The sequence below is a fragment of the Pimephales promelas genome, chromosome 2 (genome assembly GCF_988280905.1).
Source record: "Pimephales promelas chromosome 2, fPimPro1.hap1.1, whole genome shotgun sequence".
Taxonomy (NCBI): domain Eukaryota; kingdom Metazoa; phylum Chordata; class Actinopteri; order Cypriniformes; family Leuciscidae; genus Pimephales; species Pimephales promelas.
In genome coordinates this window covers 36,397,896-36,414,524 of record NC_142770.1, presented here as the reverse complement: position 1 = coordinate 36,414,524, position 16,629 = coordinate 36,397,896, and the positions used below count along the sequence as shown (strand labels likewise).

Genomic DNA, 16,629 nt, shown 5'->3' with positions numbered 1-16,629 from the left:
GGAGAATAGTATTCACAACACTAGAATGTACATTTCCAGAGGAAAATGTGAAGTGGTGCTTGCAGTGGCAAAAAGCTCGCTCGGTTGCTAGAGTGTGGCACATTTTTGCATACGAGACACCAAACACGTCTGTACGATGTTTTTGTGATGATAAATGGTTTATTCAGCTGAGACATGTCTTATTCATGTGTTTGTAGGGTTACTGGGGTACCCTATATGGTTGCTATGGTGTGATTATACAGTTTATGAGTTAATATTTAAAGACTAGTTGACAGTCTGAGTCAAAAAAAGGCAAAATCCATGTTTCTTCTATTTTCTGGAGCTGAGATATGGCTTGTATATGTTGTTTTATGGTTGCTAGGCTGCCCTAAGTGGTTGCTAGGGCGTGAATATTAAGTTACTATGTCACTACTTGTTGGCTGTATGATAGGCCGAGTCAAATGAGCCCAACCCCAAGTCTCTATGACCTTCTATTCAAAAGATATGATCTCACAAATTTGGTGCCAATGTTAAGTCTATGGGAGATTTTTCGGCCGATTTATCGCCCGCTAGACAAGCATCGTACGCCCGATCTCTTAGAAAAGTCATAGCACACCTCTCCTTAACGAGCTGGTCGATTTGACACCTCTGGGTGGTTGCTAGGGTGTTGCTAGGTGGTTGTTAGGGTGTTCTGGGTGGTTGCTAAGGTGTTGCTAGGTGGTTGCTAGGGTGTTGCTAAGGTGTTCTGGATGGTTGCTAGGTTGTTTCTAGGTGGTTGCTAGGGTGTTCTGGGTGGTTGCTAGGGTGTCCTGGGTTGTTGCTAGGGTGTTGCTAGGTGGTTGCTAGGATGTTCTAGGTGGTTGCTAGGGTGTTGCTAGGCGGTTGCTAGGGTGTTCTGGGTGGTTTCTAGAGTGTTGCTAGGTGGTTGCTAGGGTGTTGCTAAGGTATTCTGGATGGTTGCTAGGCGGTTGCTAGGGTGTTGCTAGGCGGTTGCTAGGGTGTTCTGGTTGGTTGCTATGGTGTTGCTAGGTGGTTGCTAGGGTGTTCTGGGTGGTTGCTATGGTGTTACTAGGTGGTTGGTATTGTTCACATATGGTTACTATAGAGTTTTTATAATGTTCATGGAATGATTTAGCACTTAGCTAATCAATATTAGCATGTAGCTATTCACAGCTAGCATGTTTAACATTTTGAAAGTTCTATGTGCTAGCATGAGTCAAAAGACCCAACCCCCATCGCGATACAATGTTCTGATGCTGAGATATAGCTGTTACAAAATGGTTGCTAGGGTACTCTGTTTGGTTGCTAGGGAGTGGCTTGGCAGCTGCCAATCATGAAGCTCCAAAGTCAATGTGAATGGATAAACCTACCCCCATCTCTATACGATGTTTTGATGCAGAGATATAGGTCTTGCAAAACGGTTGCTAGGGTACTCTGTTTGGTTGCTAGGGAGTGGCTTGGCAGCTTCCAATCATGAAGCTCCAAAGTCAATGTGAATGTATAAACCAACCCCCATCTCTATACGATGTTCTGATGCAGAGATGTAGGCCTTGCAAAATGGTTGCTAGGGTACTCTATTTGGTTGCTAGGGAGTGGCTTGGTAGCTGTCAATCATGAAACTCCAAAGGCTGCTTGTCAGTATGAATGATATAAACCAACTCCCATGCCTCTATGACATTCAGAATGGAAGATATGCCACTTTGGATTTTGGTTGCTAAGGTGCTCGATAATGGTTGCTAGAGCATGGCCAGAAATTGTTGAGGTGTTTCATGATTGGCTGTTTGCTGGCCCAAGTCAAACGAGCCCACCCTCATGTTTCTATGACACTTATATCCTGAGATATCCCTTTGATCTCTTTTAATGGAAGTCTATGGGAGTTGTTGCTAAGGTGCTCTAAATGGTTGCTAGGGCGTGGCTTAATAGCTTCACAATGATCCTGAGAGACTGATTGGTCGTCTGAGTAAAATGAGCCCGCCCCCTTGTCTCTATGACACTGTGATCCAGAGCTATGTTCAATACAAAATCCCTATGCAATTTACCATAGTAGGAAAAACACATGCATTTGATGGGACGTCCTTCACCATAGTAAGTCAATGGGGAAACTTTGGGCAGCTCCTGCCCCCCAGGGGTACAACTTTTACCCCATTGTGTGGTATGTTCTTAAAGAGCCTGCCAGCCTCTTCAAATGTGGCAAATCTCACGTTTGTCCGAAATCCTTGTTTGGAGCTACGAGTCGTCAAAGTTTGTCTCAATGTTAAGTCTATGGGATTTTTTGGAAATTTGTTCGCCCCTGGGTCGAACACCGTACCCCCGATCTCTGATAAAAGTGATAGGACACTTCTCCTCAATAGGCCGCACGATTTGATGCCTCATTCATGGGTCTGTGACAAAAACTGTGGACGTAGGAGTGCTCCAAACTTTTTCCTGGAATAGTAAAATGCTATACTAGAAAATTTTCAATGGGAAAAATTTGGGGAGCTCCTGCCCCCAAGGGGTGCAACTTTTACCCCATTGTGAGGTATTTTCTTAAAGAGCCTGTCAGCCTCTTCAAATGTGGTAAATTGCTGGTTTCTGCGAAATCCTCGCTCAGAGCTATGACTCGTCAAATTTTTTCGCAATGTTAAGTCTATGGGAATTTTGGCAAAATTTTGGGCAGCTCCTGCCCCCCAGGGGTGCAACTTTTACCCCATTGTGAGGTATTTTCTTACAGAGCCTGTCAGCCTCTTCAAATGTGGTAAATTGCTGGTTTCTGCGAAATCCTCGCTCAGAGCTATGACTCGTCAAATTTTTTCGCAATGTTAAGTCTATGGGATTTTTTTGGGCCGTTTTTCGGCTCTGGGGCGACCATCGTACCTCCGATCTCTTAGAAAAGTCATAGCACACCTCTCCTAAATGAGCCGGTCGATTTGACGCCTCACCCATGGGTCTGTGACAAAAGCTGCGGGAGGAGTAGCGAACCAAAAAGTGGCCAGAATAATAATAAGAAGAAGAATAATAAACAACATGGGGGTCAATGGGGAAAATTTGGGCAGCTCCTGCCCCCCAGGGGTGCAACTTTTACCCCATTGTGAGGTATGTTCTTACAGAGCCTGTCAGCCTCTTCAAATGTGGTAAATCGCAGGCTTCTGTGAAATTCTCGCTCGGAGCTACGAGTCGTCAAAGTTTGTCGCAATGTTAAGTCTATGGGATTTTTGGGAAATTTGTTCGCCCTTCGGGCGAACATCGTACCCCCGATCGCTTAGAAAAGTCATAGCACACCATTCCCGAATATTCCGCACGTTTTGAGACCTCATTCATGGGTGTGTGACAAAAACTGCGGGAGGAGTAGCGTGCCAAACTTTTGGGCCGACTCAAAAAACACAATAGTAATAGTGTTGCCTTGCTTTCAGCAAGCACCACTAATAATAAATAACATTGGGGTCAATGGGGAAAATTTGGGCAGCTCCTGCCCCCCAGGGGTGCAACTTTTACCCCATTGTATGGTATTTTCTTACAGAGCCTGTCAGCCTCTTCAAATGTGGTAAATCGCAGGCTTCTGTGAAATCCTCGCTCGGAGCTATGATTCGTCAAAGTTTGTCGCAATGTTAAGTCTATGGGATTTTTGGGAAATATGTTCGCCCTTCGGGCGAACATCGTACCCCCGATCGCTTAGAAAAGTCATAGCACACCATTCCCGAATATTCCGCACGTTTTGAGACCTCATTCATGGGTGTGTGACAAAAACTGCGGGAGGAGTAGCGCGCCAAACTTTTGGGCCGACTCAAAAAACACAATAGTAATAGTGTTGCCTTGCTTTCAGCAAGCACCACTAACTAGAATGTACATTTCCAGAGGAAAATGTGAAGTGGTGCTTGCAGTGGCAAAACTCACCACCCGGTTGCTATGGTGTGGCAAATAATTGCATACGAGCCAACAACCATGTCTCTACGATATTTTGGGGCTGAGAAATGGCATATTCATGTGTTTGTGTGGTTACTAGGGTACCCTATATGGTTGCTATGGTGTGATTATACAATTTATGAGATAATATTTAAAGACTAGTTGACAGTCTGAATCAAAAAAGTCAAAATCCATGTTTCTTCTATTTTGTAGAGCTGAGATATGGCTTATTCATGTCTTCAGGTGGTTACTAGGGTACTCTATATGGTTGCTATGGTGTGATTATACAGTGTATGTGATGATATTTAAAGACTAGTTGACAGTCTAAGTTAAAAAAGTCAAAATCCATCTTTCTTCTAATTTCTGTAGCTGACATATGGCTTGTATATGTTGTTTTACGGTTGCTAAGCTACCCTAAGTGGTTGCTAGGGCGTGAATATGAAGTTAGTATTTCACTACTTGTTGGCTGCATGATAGGCCGAGTCAAAAGAGCCCAACCCCAAGTCTCTATGACCTACTGGTCAAAAGATATGATCTCACAAATTTTGTGCCAATGTTAAGTCTATGGGACATTTTTCGGCCGATTTATCACCCGCCAGACGAACATCGTACAACCGATCGCTACGAAAAGTCACAGCACACCTCTCCTCAATAATCCGCACAATTTGATGCCTCAATCAGTGGTCTGTGATGTTGGCGTGTATTTTTTAACAGATGATTACTATTTAGTCTCTAAAATGAGTTTTTATAGAGTTTTTATAGAGTTATTTAGTATGGCACGAGGCCTGCGGCCTCGTGCCTATCGCCCACGGTTGCTAGGGTGCTATAACTGGTTGCTATGGTGTGACTATGAAGATTTTAGGCCATTATTTACTGGATGCTTGATAAAATAAATCCTCCTAGGGAGAGAGAGACATCTGCCTGACAGCAGGGCTGTCAGGCCCTTTTGTGTCTGTGAGAAAGTGACAGTTGAGATTTGAATTTTTGAAAATTTTTCAATGTAAGTCAATGGGACTTTTTTGGCCGCTTTTCGGTCCGCTGTGCGAACATCGTACATCCGATCTCTTAGAAAAGTCATAGCACACCATTCCCGAATAATCCGCACGTTTTGACACCTCATTCATGGGTCTGTGACAAAAACTGCGGGAGGAGTAGCGGGACAAAAAAGTGTCCGGAATAATAAGAAGAATAATAATAAGTATGCAGGATAACAATAGTGTTGCTTTGCAAGCACCACTAATAATAAATAACATGGGGGTCAATGGGGGAATATTTGGGCAGCTCCTGCCCCCCAGGGGTGCAACTTTTACCCCATTGTGAGGTATGTTCTTACAGAGCCTGTCAGCCTCTTCAAATGTGGTAAATCGCAGGCTTCTGTGAAATTCTCGCTCGGAGCTATGAGTCGTCAAAGTTTGTCGCAATGTTAAGTCTATGGGATTTTTGGGAAATTTGTTCGCCCTTCGGGCGAACATCGTACCCCCGATCGCTTAGAAAAGTCATAGCACACCATTCCCGAATATTCCGCACGTTTTGAGACCTCATTCATGGGTGTGTGACAAAAACTGCGGGAGGAGTAGCGTGCCAAACTTTTGGGCCGGCTCAAAAAACACAATAGTAATAGTGTTGCCTTGCTTTCAGCAAGCACCACTAACTAGAATGTACATTTCCAGAGGAAAATGTGAAGTGGTGCTTGCAGTGGCAAAACTCACCACCCGGTTGCTAGGGTGTTCTGGGTGGTTGCTAGGGTGGTTGCTAGGTGGTTGCTATGGTGTTGCTAGGTGGTTGCTAGGGTGTTATGGGTTGTTGCTAAGGTGTTGCTAGGTGGTTGCTATGGTGTTTGGGGTGGTTGCTAGGGTGTTGCTAGGTGGTTGCTAGGGTGTTGCTAAGGTGTTCTGGATAGTTTCTAGGTGGTTGCTAGGGTGTTGCTATGCGGTTGCTAGGGTGTTCTGGGTGGTTGCTATGGTGTTGTTAGGTTGTTGCTAGGGTATTCTGGGTAGTTGCTATGGTATTACTAGGTGGTTGGTAGTGTTCACATATGGTTATTATAGAGTTTTTATATTGTTCATGGCATGATTTAGCACTTAGCTAATCAATATTAGCATGTAGCTATTCACAGCTAGCATGTTTAGCATTTTGAAAGTTCTATGTGCTAGCATGAGTCAAAAGACCCAACCCCCATCGCGATACAATGTTCTGATGCTGAGATATAGCTGTTACAAAATGGTTGCTAGGGTACTCTGTTTGGTTGCTAGGGAGTGGCTTGGCAGCTGCCAATCATGAAGCTCCAAAGTCAATGTGAATGGATAAACCAACCCCAATCTCTATACGATGTTCTGATGCAGAGATGTAGGCCTTGCAAAATGGTTGCTAGGGTACTCTTTTTGGTTAATAGGGAGTGGCTTGGCAGCTGCCAATCATGAATCTCCAAAGGCTGCTTGTCAGTATAATTGATATAATACAACTCCCAAGCCTGTATGACATTCAGAATGGAAGATATCCCTCTTTAAAATTTGGTTGCTAAGGTGCTCGATAATGGTTGCTAGGGTGTGGCCAGAAATTGTTGAGGTGATTCATGATTGGCTGTTTGCTGGCCCAAGTCAAACGAGCCCACCCTCATGTTTCTATGACACTTCTATCCGGAGATATCCCTTTGATCTCTTTCAATGGAAGTCTATGGGAGTTGTTGCTAAGGTGCTCTATATGGTTGCTAGGGCGTGGCTTGATAGCTTCACAATGATCCTGAGAGACTGATTGGTCGTCTGAGTAAAATGAGCCCGCCCCCTTGTCTCTATGACACTATGATCCAGAGCTATGTTCAATACAAAATCCCTATGCAATTTACCATAGTAGGAAAAACACATGCATTTGATGGGACATCCTTCACCATAGTAAGTCAATGGGGAAAATTTTGGGTAGCTCCTGCCCCCCAGGGGTGCAACTTTAACCCCATTGTGAGGTATGTTCTTACAGAGGCTGCCAGCCTCTTCAAATGTGGCAAATCACACGTTTTTCCGAAATCGTTGTTCGGAGCTATGAGTCGTCAAAGTTTGTCTCAATGTTAAGTCTATGGGATTTTTTGGAAATTTGTTCGCCCCTGGGTCGAACACCGTACCCCCCGATCTCTGATAAAAGTGATAGGACACTTCTCTTCAATAGGCCGCACGATTTGATGCCTCATTCATGGGTCTGTGACAAAAACTGTGGACGTAGGAGTGCGCCAAACTTTTTCCTGGAATAGTATAATGCTATACTAGAAATTTTAAATAACATTGGGGTCAATGGGGGAAAATTTGGGCAGCTCCTGCCCCCCAGGGGTGCAACTTTTACCCCATTGTGAGGTATGTTCTTACAGAGCCTGTCAGCCTCTTCAAATGTGGTAAATCGCAGGCTTCTGTGAAATCCTCGCTCGGAGCTATGAGTCGTCAAAGTTTGTCGCAATGTTAAGTCTATGGGATTTTTGGGAAATTTGTTCGCCCTTCGGGCGAACATCGTACCCCCGATCGCTTAGAAAAGTCATAGCACACCATTCCCGAATAATCCGCACGTTTTGAGACCTCATTAATGGGTGTGTGACAAAAACTGCGGGAGGAGTAGCGTGCCAAACTTTTGGGCCGACTCAAAAAACACAATAGTAATAGTGTTGCCTTGCTTTCAGCAAGCACCACTAATAAATAACATGGGGGTCTATGGGGGAATATTTGGGCAGCTCCTGCCCCCCAGGGGTGCAACTTTTACCCCATTGTGAGGTATTTTCTTACAGAGCCTGTCAGCCTCTTCAAATGTGGTAAATCGCAGGCTTCTGTGAAATTCTCGCTCGGAGCTATGAGTCGTCAAAGTTTGTCGCAATGTTAAGTCTATGGGATTTTTGGGAAATTTGTTCGCCCTTCGGGCGAACATCGTACCCCCGATCGCTTAGAAAAGTCATAGCACACCATTCCCGAATATTCCGCACGTTTTGAGACCTCATTCATGGGTGTGTGACAAAAACTGCGGGAGGAGTAGCGTGCCAAACTTTTGGGCCGACTCAAAAAACACAATAGTAATAGTGTTGCCTTGCTTTCAGCAAGCACCACTAACTAGAATGTACATTTCCAGAGGAAAATGTGAAGTGGTGCTTGCAGTGGCAAAACTCACCACCCGGTTGCTAGGGTGTTCTGGGTGGTTGCTAGGGTGTTGCTAGGCAGTTGCTAGGGTGTTCTGAGTGGTTGCTAGGGTGTTGCTAGGTGGTTGCTAGGATTTTCTGGGTGGTTGCTAGGGTGTTATGGGTGGTTGCTATGGTGTTTATGGGCGGTTGCTAGGGTATTCTGGGAGGTTGCTAGGGTGTTCTTGGTGGTTGCTAGGGTGTTCTGGGTGGTTGCTAGGGTGTTGGTAGGCGGTTGCTAGGGTGCTCTGAGTGGTTGCTAGGGTGTTGCTAGGTGGTTGCTAGGGTGTTCTCGGTGGTTGCTAGGATGTTGCTAGGTCGTTGCTAGGGTGTTGCTAGGGTGTTCTGGGTGGTTGCTAGGTGGTTGCTAGGGTGTTCTGGGTGGTTGCTAGGCAGTTGCTAGGGTGTTGCTAGGGTGTTCTGGGTGGTTGCTAGGGTGTTGCTAGGCGGTTGCTAGGGTGTTGCTAAGGTGTTCTGGGTGGTTGCTAGGCGGTTGCTAGGGTGTTGCTTAGGTGTTCAGGATGGTTGCTGGACGGTTGCTATGGTGTTGCTAGGCGGTTGCTATGGTGTTCTGGGTGGTTGCTAGGGTGTTGCTAGGTAGTTGCTAGGGTGTTCTAGGTGGTTGCTAGGGTGTTGCTAGGTGGTTGCTAGGGTGTTCTGGGTTGTTGCTATGTGGTTGCTAGGGTGTTTTAGGTGGTTGCTATGGTGTTACTAGGTGGTTGGTAGTGTTCATATATGGTTACTATAGAGTTTTTATAATGTTCATGGCATGATTTAGCACTTAGCTAATCAATATTAGCATGTAGCTATTCACTGCTAGCATGTGTAGCATGTAGCAAGTCCTGTTTGCTAGCATGAGTAAAAAGAGCCAACCCCCATCTCTATATGATGTTTTGATGCAGAGATATAGGTCTTTCAAAATGGTTGCTAGGGTACTCTGTTTGGTTGCTAAGGAGTGGCTTGGCAGCTGCCAAACATGAAGCTCCAAAGTCAATGTGAATGTATAAACCTATCCCCATTTCTATACAATATTTTATTGCAGAGATATAGGCCTTACAAAATGGTTGCTAGGGTACTCTGTTTGGTTGCTAGGGAGTGGCTTGGCAGCTGCCAATCATGAAGCTCCACAGTCAATGTGAATGTATAAACCAACCCCCATCTCTATACGATGTTTTGATGCAGAGATATAGGTCTTGCAAAATGGTTGCTAGGGTACTCTGTTTGGTTGCTAGGGAGTGGCTTGGCAGCTGCCAATCATGAATCTCCAAAGGCTGCTGGTCAGTTTGATTGATATAATACAACTCCCATGCCTCTCTGACATTCAGAATGGAAGATATACCTCTTTAAAATTTGGTTGCTAAGGTCCTCGATAATGGTTGCTAGGGCGTAGCCAGAAATTGTTGAGGTTATTCATGATTGGCTGTTTGCTACCCCGAGTCAAACGAGACCACCCTCGTGTTTCTATGACACTTCTATCCGGAGATATCCCCTTGATCTCTTTCAATGGAAGTCTATGGGACTTGTTTCTAAGGTGCTCTATATGGTTGCTAGGGCGTGGCTTAATAGCTTCACAATAACCCTGAGCGACTGATTGGTCGTCTGAGTAAAATGAGCCCGCCCCCTTGTCTCTGTGACACTGTGATCCAGAGCTATGTTCAATGCAAAATCCCTATGCAATTTACCATAGTAGGAAAAACACATGCATTTGATGGGACGTCCTTCACCATAGTAAGTCTATGGGGCAACTTTGGGCCCCTCCTGCCCCCCAGGGGTGCAACTTTTACCCCATTGTGTGGTATGTTCTTACAGAGCCTGCCAACCTCTTCAAATGTGGTAAATCACAGATTTCTACGAAATCCTCGCTCAGAGCTATGACCCGTCAAAGTTTTTCGCAATGTTAAGTCTATGGGATTTTTTTTGGCAGTTTTTCGCCCCTGGGGCGACCATCGTACCCCCGATCTCTTAGAAAAGTCATAGCACACCTCTCCTAAATGAGCCGGTCGATTTGACACCTCACCCATGGGTCTGTGACAAAAGCTGCGGGAGGAGTAGCGTGCCAAAAAAAGGGCGGAAGTAAAAAAATAAGATTAATAAGTATGGAGGATAACAATAGTGTTGCTTTGCAAGCACCACTAACTAGAATGTACATTTCCAGAGGAAAATGTGAAGTGGTGCTTGCAGTGGCAAAAAGCTCGCTCGGTTGCTAGGGTGTTATGGGTGGTTGCTAGGGTGTTCTGGGTGGTTGCTAGGGTGTTGCTAGGTGGTTGCTAGGGTGTTCTGTGTGGTTGCTAGGGTGTTGCTAGGCAGTTGCTAGGGTGTTCTGGGTGGTTGCTATGGTGTTGCTAGGTGGTTGCTAGGGTGTTCTGAGTGGTTGCTAGGGTGTTGCTAGGTGGTTGCTAAGGTGTTCTAGGTGGTTGCTAGGGTGTTATAGATGGTTGCCAGGGTGTTGCTAGGTGGTTGCTAGGGTGTTCTGGGTGGTTGCTAGGGTGTTGCTATGTGGTTGCTAGGGTGTTCTATATGGTTGCCAGGGTGTTGCTAGGCGGTTGCTAGGGTGTTCTGGGTGGTTGCTAGGGTGTTATAGATGGTTGCTAGGGTATTGGTAGGTGGTTGCTAGGGTGTTCTGGGTGGTTGCTAGGGTGTTGCTAGGTGTTCTGGTTGGTTGCTAGGGTGTTGCTAGGCGAATGCTAGGGTGTTCTGTGTGGTTGCTAGGGTGTTGCTAGGTGGTTGCTAGGGTATTCTTGGTGGTTGCTAGGTGGTTGCTATGGTATTTTGGGTGGTTGCTATGGTGTTACTAGGTGGTTGGTAGTGTTCACATATGGTTACTATAGAGTTTTTATAAAATTCATGGCATGATTTAGCACTTAGCTAATCAATATTAGCATGTAGCTATTCACTGCTAGCATGTGTAGCATGTAGCAAGTCATGTTTGCTAGCATGAGTAAAAAGAGCCAACCCCCATCTCTATACGATGTTTTGATGCAGAGATGTAGGTCTTACAAAATGGTTGCTAGGGTACTCTGTTTGGTTGCTAGGGAGTGGCTTGGCAGCTGCCAATCATGAAGCTCCAAAGTCAATGTGAATGTATAAACCAACCCCCATCTCTATACGATGTTTTGATGCAGAGATAAAGTCTTGCAAAATGGTTGCTAGGGTACTCTGTTTGGTTGCTAGGGAGTGGCTTGGTAGCTGCCAATCATGAAACTCCAAAGGCTGCTTGTCAGTATGAATGATATAAACCAACTCCCATGCCTCTATGACATTCAGAATGGAAGATATCCCTCTTTGGATTTTGGTTGCTAAGGTGCTCGATAATGGTTGCTAGGGCGTGGCCAGTAAGTGTTGAGGTGATTCAGGATTGGCTGTTTGCTGGCCCAAGTCAAACGAGCCCACCCTCATGTTTCTATGACACTTCTATCCGGAGATATCCCTTTGATCTCTTTCAATGGAAGTCTATGGTACTTGTTGCTAAGGAGCTCTATATGGTTGCTAGGGCGTGGCTTAATAGCTTCACAATGATCCTGAGAGACTGATTGGTCATCTGAGTAAAATGAGCCCGCCCCCTTGTCTCTATGACACTGTGATCCAGAGCTATGTTCAATACAAAATCCCTATGCAATTTACCATAGTAGGAAAAACACATGCATTTGATGGGACGTCCTTCACCATAGTAAGTCAATGGGGAAACTTTGGGCAGCTCCTGCCCCCCAGGGGTGCAACTTTTACCCCATTGTGTGGTATATTCTTAAAGAGCCTGCCAGCCTCTTCAAATGTGGCAAATCTCACATTTGTCCGAAATCCTTGTTTGGAGCTACGAGTTGTCAAAGTTTGTCTCAATGTTAAGTCTATGGGATTTTTTGGAAGTTTGTTCGCCCCTGGGTCGAACACCGTACCCCCGATCTCTGATAAAAGTGATAGGACTCTTCTCTTCAATAGGCCGCACGATTTGATGCCTCATTCATGGGTCTGTGACAAAAACTGTGGACGTAGGAGTGCTCCAAACTTTTTCCTGGAATAGTAAAATGCTATACTAGAAAATTTTCAATGGGAAAAATTTGGGGAGCTCCTGCCCCCAAGGGGTGCAACTTTTACCCCATTGTGAGGTATTTTCTTACAGAGCCTGTCAGCCTCTTCAAATGTGGTAAATCACAGGTTTCTGCGAAATCCGATCTCAGAGCTATGACTCGTCAAAGTTTGTCGTAATGTTAAGTCTATGGGATTTTTTTTGGCCGTTTTTCGCCCCTGAGGCGACCATCGTACCCCCGACCGCTTAGAAAAGTCATAGCACACCTCTCCTAAATAAGCCGGTCGATTTGACACCTCACCCATGGGTCTGTGACAAAATCTGCGGGAGGAGTAGCGAACCAAAAAGTGGCCAGAATAATAATAAGAAGAAGAAGAATAACTAGAATGTACATTTCCAGAGGAAAATGTGAAGTGGTGCTTGCAGTGGCAAAACTCACCACCCGGTTGCTAGGGTGTTCTGGGTGGTTAATACGGTGTTCTGGGTGGTTGCTAGGGTTTTCTTGGTGGTTTCTAGAGTGTTGCTAGGTGTTGCTAGGTGGTTGCTATGGTGTTCTGGGTGGTTGCTAGGGTGTTGATAGGTGGTTGCTAGGGTGTTCTGGATGGTTGCTAGGCGGTTGCTAGGGTGTTGCTAAGGTGTTCTGGATGGTTGCTAGGCGGTTGCTAGGGTGTTGCTAGGTGGTTGCTAGGGTGTTCTGGGTGGTTGCTATGGTGTTTCTAGGTGGTTGCTAGGGTGTTTTAGGTGGTTGCTATGGTATTTTGGGAGGTTGCTATGGTGTTCCTAGGTGGTTGGTAGTGTTCATATATGGTTACTATGGAGTTTTTATAATGTTCATGGCATGATTTAGCACTTAGCTAATCAATATTAGCATGTAGCTATTCACTGCTAGCATGTGTAGCATGTAGCAAGTCCTGTTTGCTAGCACGAGTAAAAAGAGCCAACCCCCATCTCTATACGATGTTTTGATGCAGAGATGTAGGTCTTACAAAATGGTTGCTAGGGTACTCTGTTTGGTTGCTAGGGAGTGGCTTGGCAGCTGGCAATCATGAAGCTCCAAAGTCAATGTGAATGTATAAACCAACCCCCATCTCTATACAATGTTTTGAAGCAGAGATATAGGTCTTTCAAAATGGTTGCTAGGGTACTCTGTTTGGTTGTTAGGGAGTGGCTTGGCAGCTGCCAATCATGAAGCTCCAAAGTCAATGTGAATGTTAAAACCAACCCCCATCTCTATACGATGTTTTGATGCAGAGATATAGGTCTTGCAAAATGGTTGCTAGGGTACTCTGTTTGGTTGCTAGGGAGTGGCTTGGCAGCTGCCAATCATGAATCGCCAAAGGCTGCTTGTCAGTATGAATGATATAATACAACTCCCATGCCTCTATGACATTCAGAATGGAAGATATCCCTCTTTGGATTTTGGTTGCTAAGGTGCTCTACAATGGTTGCTAGGGCGTTGCCAGTAAGTGTTGAGGTGATTCAGGATTGGCTGTTTGCTGGCCCAAGTCAAACGAGCCCACCCTCATGTTTCTATGACACTTCTATCCGGAGATATCCCTTTGATCTCTTTCAATGGAAGTCTATGGTACTTGTTGCTAAGGTGCTCTATATGGTTGCTAGGGCGTGGCTTAATAGCTTCACAATGATCCTGAGAGACTGATTGGTCATCTGAGTAAAATGAGCCCGCCCCCTTGTCTCTATGACACTATGATCCAGAGCTATGTTCAATACAAAATCCCTATGCAATTTACCATAGTAGGAAAAACACATGCATTTGATGGGACGTCCTTCACCATAGTAAGTCAATGGGGAAACTTTGGGCAGCTCCTGCCCCCCAGGGGTGCAACTTTTACCCCATTGTGTGGTATGTTCTTAAAGAGCCTGCCAGCCTCTTCAAATGTGGCAAATCTCACATTTGTCCGAAATCCTTGTTTGGAGCTACGAGTCGTCAAAATTTGTCTCAATGTTAAGTCTATGGGATTTTTTGGAAATTTGTTCGCCCCTGGGTCGAACACCGTACCCCCGATCTCTGATAAAAGTGATAGGACACTTCTCTTCAATAGGCCGCACGATTTGATGCCTCATTCATGGGTCTGTGACAAAAACTGTGGACGTAGGAGTGCTCCAAACTTTTTCCTGGAATAGTAAAATGCTATACTAGAAAATTTTCAATGGGAAAAATTTGGGGAGCTCCTGCCTCCAAGGGGTGCAACTTTTACCCCAATGTGAGGTATTTTCTTAAAGAGCCTGTCACCCTCTTCAAATGTGGTAAATCGCAGGTTTCTGCGAAATCCGATCTCAGAGCTATGACTCGTCAAAATTTTTCGCAATGTTAAGTCTATGGGATTTTTTTCGGCCGTTTTTCGCCCCTGGGGCGACCATCGTACCCCCGATCTCTTAGAAAAGTCATAGCACACCTCTCCTAAATAAGCCGGTCGATTTGACGCCTCACCCATGGGTCTGTGACAAAAGCTGCGGGAGGAGTAGCGTGCCAAAAAACGCACGGAAGTTGAAAAAAAAAAAAAAAAATAATAAATAACATTGGGGTCAATGGGGGAAAGTTTGGGCAGCTCCTGCCCCCCAGGGGTGCAACTTTTACCCCATTGTGAGGTATGTTCTTACAGAGCCTGTCAGCCTCTTCAAATGTGGTAAATCGCAGGCTTCTGTGAAATCCTCGCTCGGAGCTATGATTCGTCAAAGTTTGTCGCAATGTTAAGTCTATGGGATTTTTGGGAAATTTGTTCGCCCTTCGGGCGAACATCGTACCCCCGATTGCTTAGAAAAGTCATAGCACACCATTCCCGAATATTCCGCACGATTTGAGACCTCATTCATGGGTGTGTGACAAAAACTGCGGGAGGAGTAGCGTGCCAAACTTTTGGGCCGACTCAAAAAACACAATAGTAATAGTGTTGCCTTGCTTTCAGCAAGCACCACTAATAAATAACATGGGGGTCAATGGGGGAATATTTGGGCAGCTCCTGCCCCCCAGGGGTGCAACTTTTACCCCATTGTGAGGTATGTTCTTACAGAGCCTGTCAGCCTCTTCAAATGTGGTAAATCGCAGGCTTCTGTGAAATTCTCGCTCGGAGCTATGAGTCGTCAAAGTTTGTCGCAATGTTAAGTCTATGGGATTTTTGGGAAATTTGTTCGCCCTTCGGGCGAACATCGTACCCCCGATCGCTTAGAAAAGTCATAGCACACCATTCCCGAATATTCCGCACGTTTTGAGACCTCATTCATGGGTGTGTGACAAAAACTGCGGGAGGAGTAGCGTGCCAAACTTTTGGGCCGACTCAAAAAACACAATAGTAATAGTGTTGCCTTGCTTTCAGCAAGCACCACTAACTAGAATGTACATTTCCAGAGGAAAATGTGAAGTGGTGCTTGCAGTGGCAAAAAGCTCGCTCGGTTGCTAGAGTGTGGCACATTTTTGCATACGAGACACCAAACACGTCTGTACGATGTTTTTGTGATGATAAATTGTTTATTCAGCTGAGAAATGGCTTATTCATGTGTTCAGGTGGTTACTAGGGTACTCTATATGGTTGCTATGGTGTGATTATACAGTGTATGAGATTATATTTAAAGACTAGTTGACAGTCTAAATCAAAAAAAGGCAAAATCCATGTTTCTTCTATTTTCTGAAGCTGAGAAATGACTTGAATATGTTGATTTATGGTTGCTAGGCTGCCCTAAGTGGTTGCTAGGGCGTAAATATGAAGTTATTATGTCTCTACTTGTTGGCTGCATGATAGGCCGAGTAAAAAGAGCCCAACCCCAAGTCTCTATGACCTTCTGTTCAAAAGATATGATCTCACCAATTTTGTGCCAATGTTAAGTCTATGGGACTTTTTCTGTCCGATTTATCGCCCGCCAGACAAACATCGTACAACCGATCGCTTAGAAAAGTCATAGCACACCTCTCCTCAATGACCGGGTCGATTTGACACCACATTCATGGATCTACGACAATAAATGCGGGAGGAGTAGCGTGCCAAAGTTTTGTCTTGGAGAATAGTATTCACAACACTATTTTATAGTTTTTGGATGCCAAAAAACAAACAGAATTCCTATTCTTAAAGTCTTGTGTTGTTTTAGAAAGACACAAAGCCATATCATGGTTTCGGTTTTAGTTCATTGGCAAAATATAACACCAGGGACCTTAATGTCAGGTTATACATTTTACATCTCATATGTGTTGGGAAAAAGGAGAAGAAAGCTCGGCGAAAGCCGGATTCGAACTCGCGTCGAGCGCATCAGCTCACTCATAGTCTTCATGCTCTACAAGTTACGCCACTTTATCTATGACGTGACGGGCGTCTTTATTCGTAAAACACAGGCACTTAGTGCAAATAAACGCTCCAGAAGGCGGTGGATCAGAAAGTCGCATCCTTTCACATTCTCTCATCACAGGCACTTCCAGGGATTCGTGTTCAAAGGTGTCACTCATCACGTTCGAATAAAACGCAGCTAGTGCTTTTCCCTTTGAGACTCAGTGGCGAGCGCGTTTTTTTCCTATACTAGTACTGATGCAAATAACTAAAGCCCCGCCTCACCCAGTTCTGGTACCGGACCTGCTTGAAATACTCATGCATTAGTGTTTCAA

General features: G+C 45.0%; 1 protein-coding gene across 1 annotated transcript in view; it reads right to left on the bottom strand.

Annotated features, from left to right (window-relative positions):
* The window catches only part of LOC148997289 (uncharacterized), a 406,394-nt gene that overhangs the window by 191,162 nt on the left and 198,603 nt on the right, over positions 1-16,629 (bottom strand). The gene's annotated exons all lie outside the window — the stretch shown is intronic.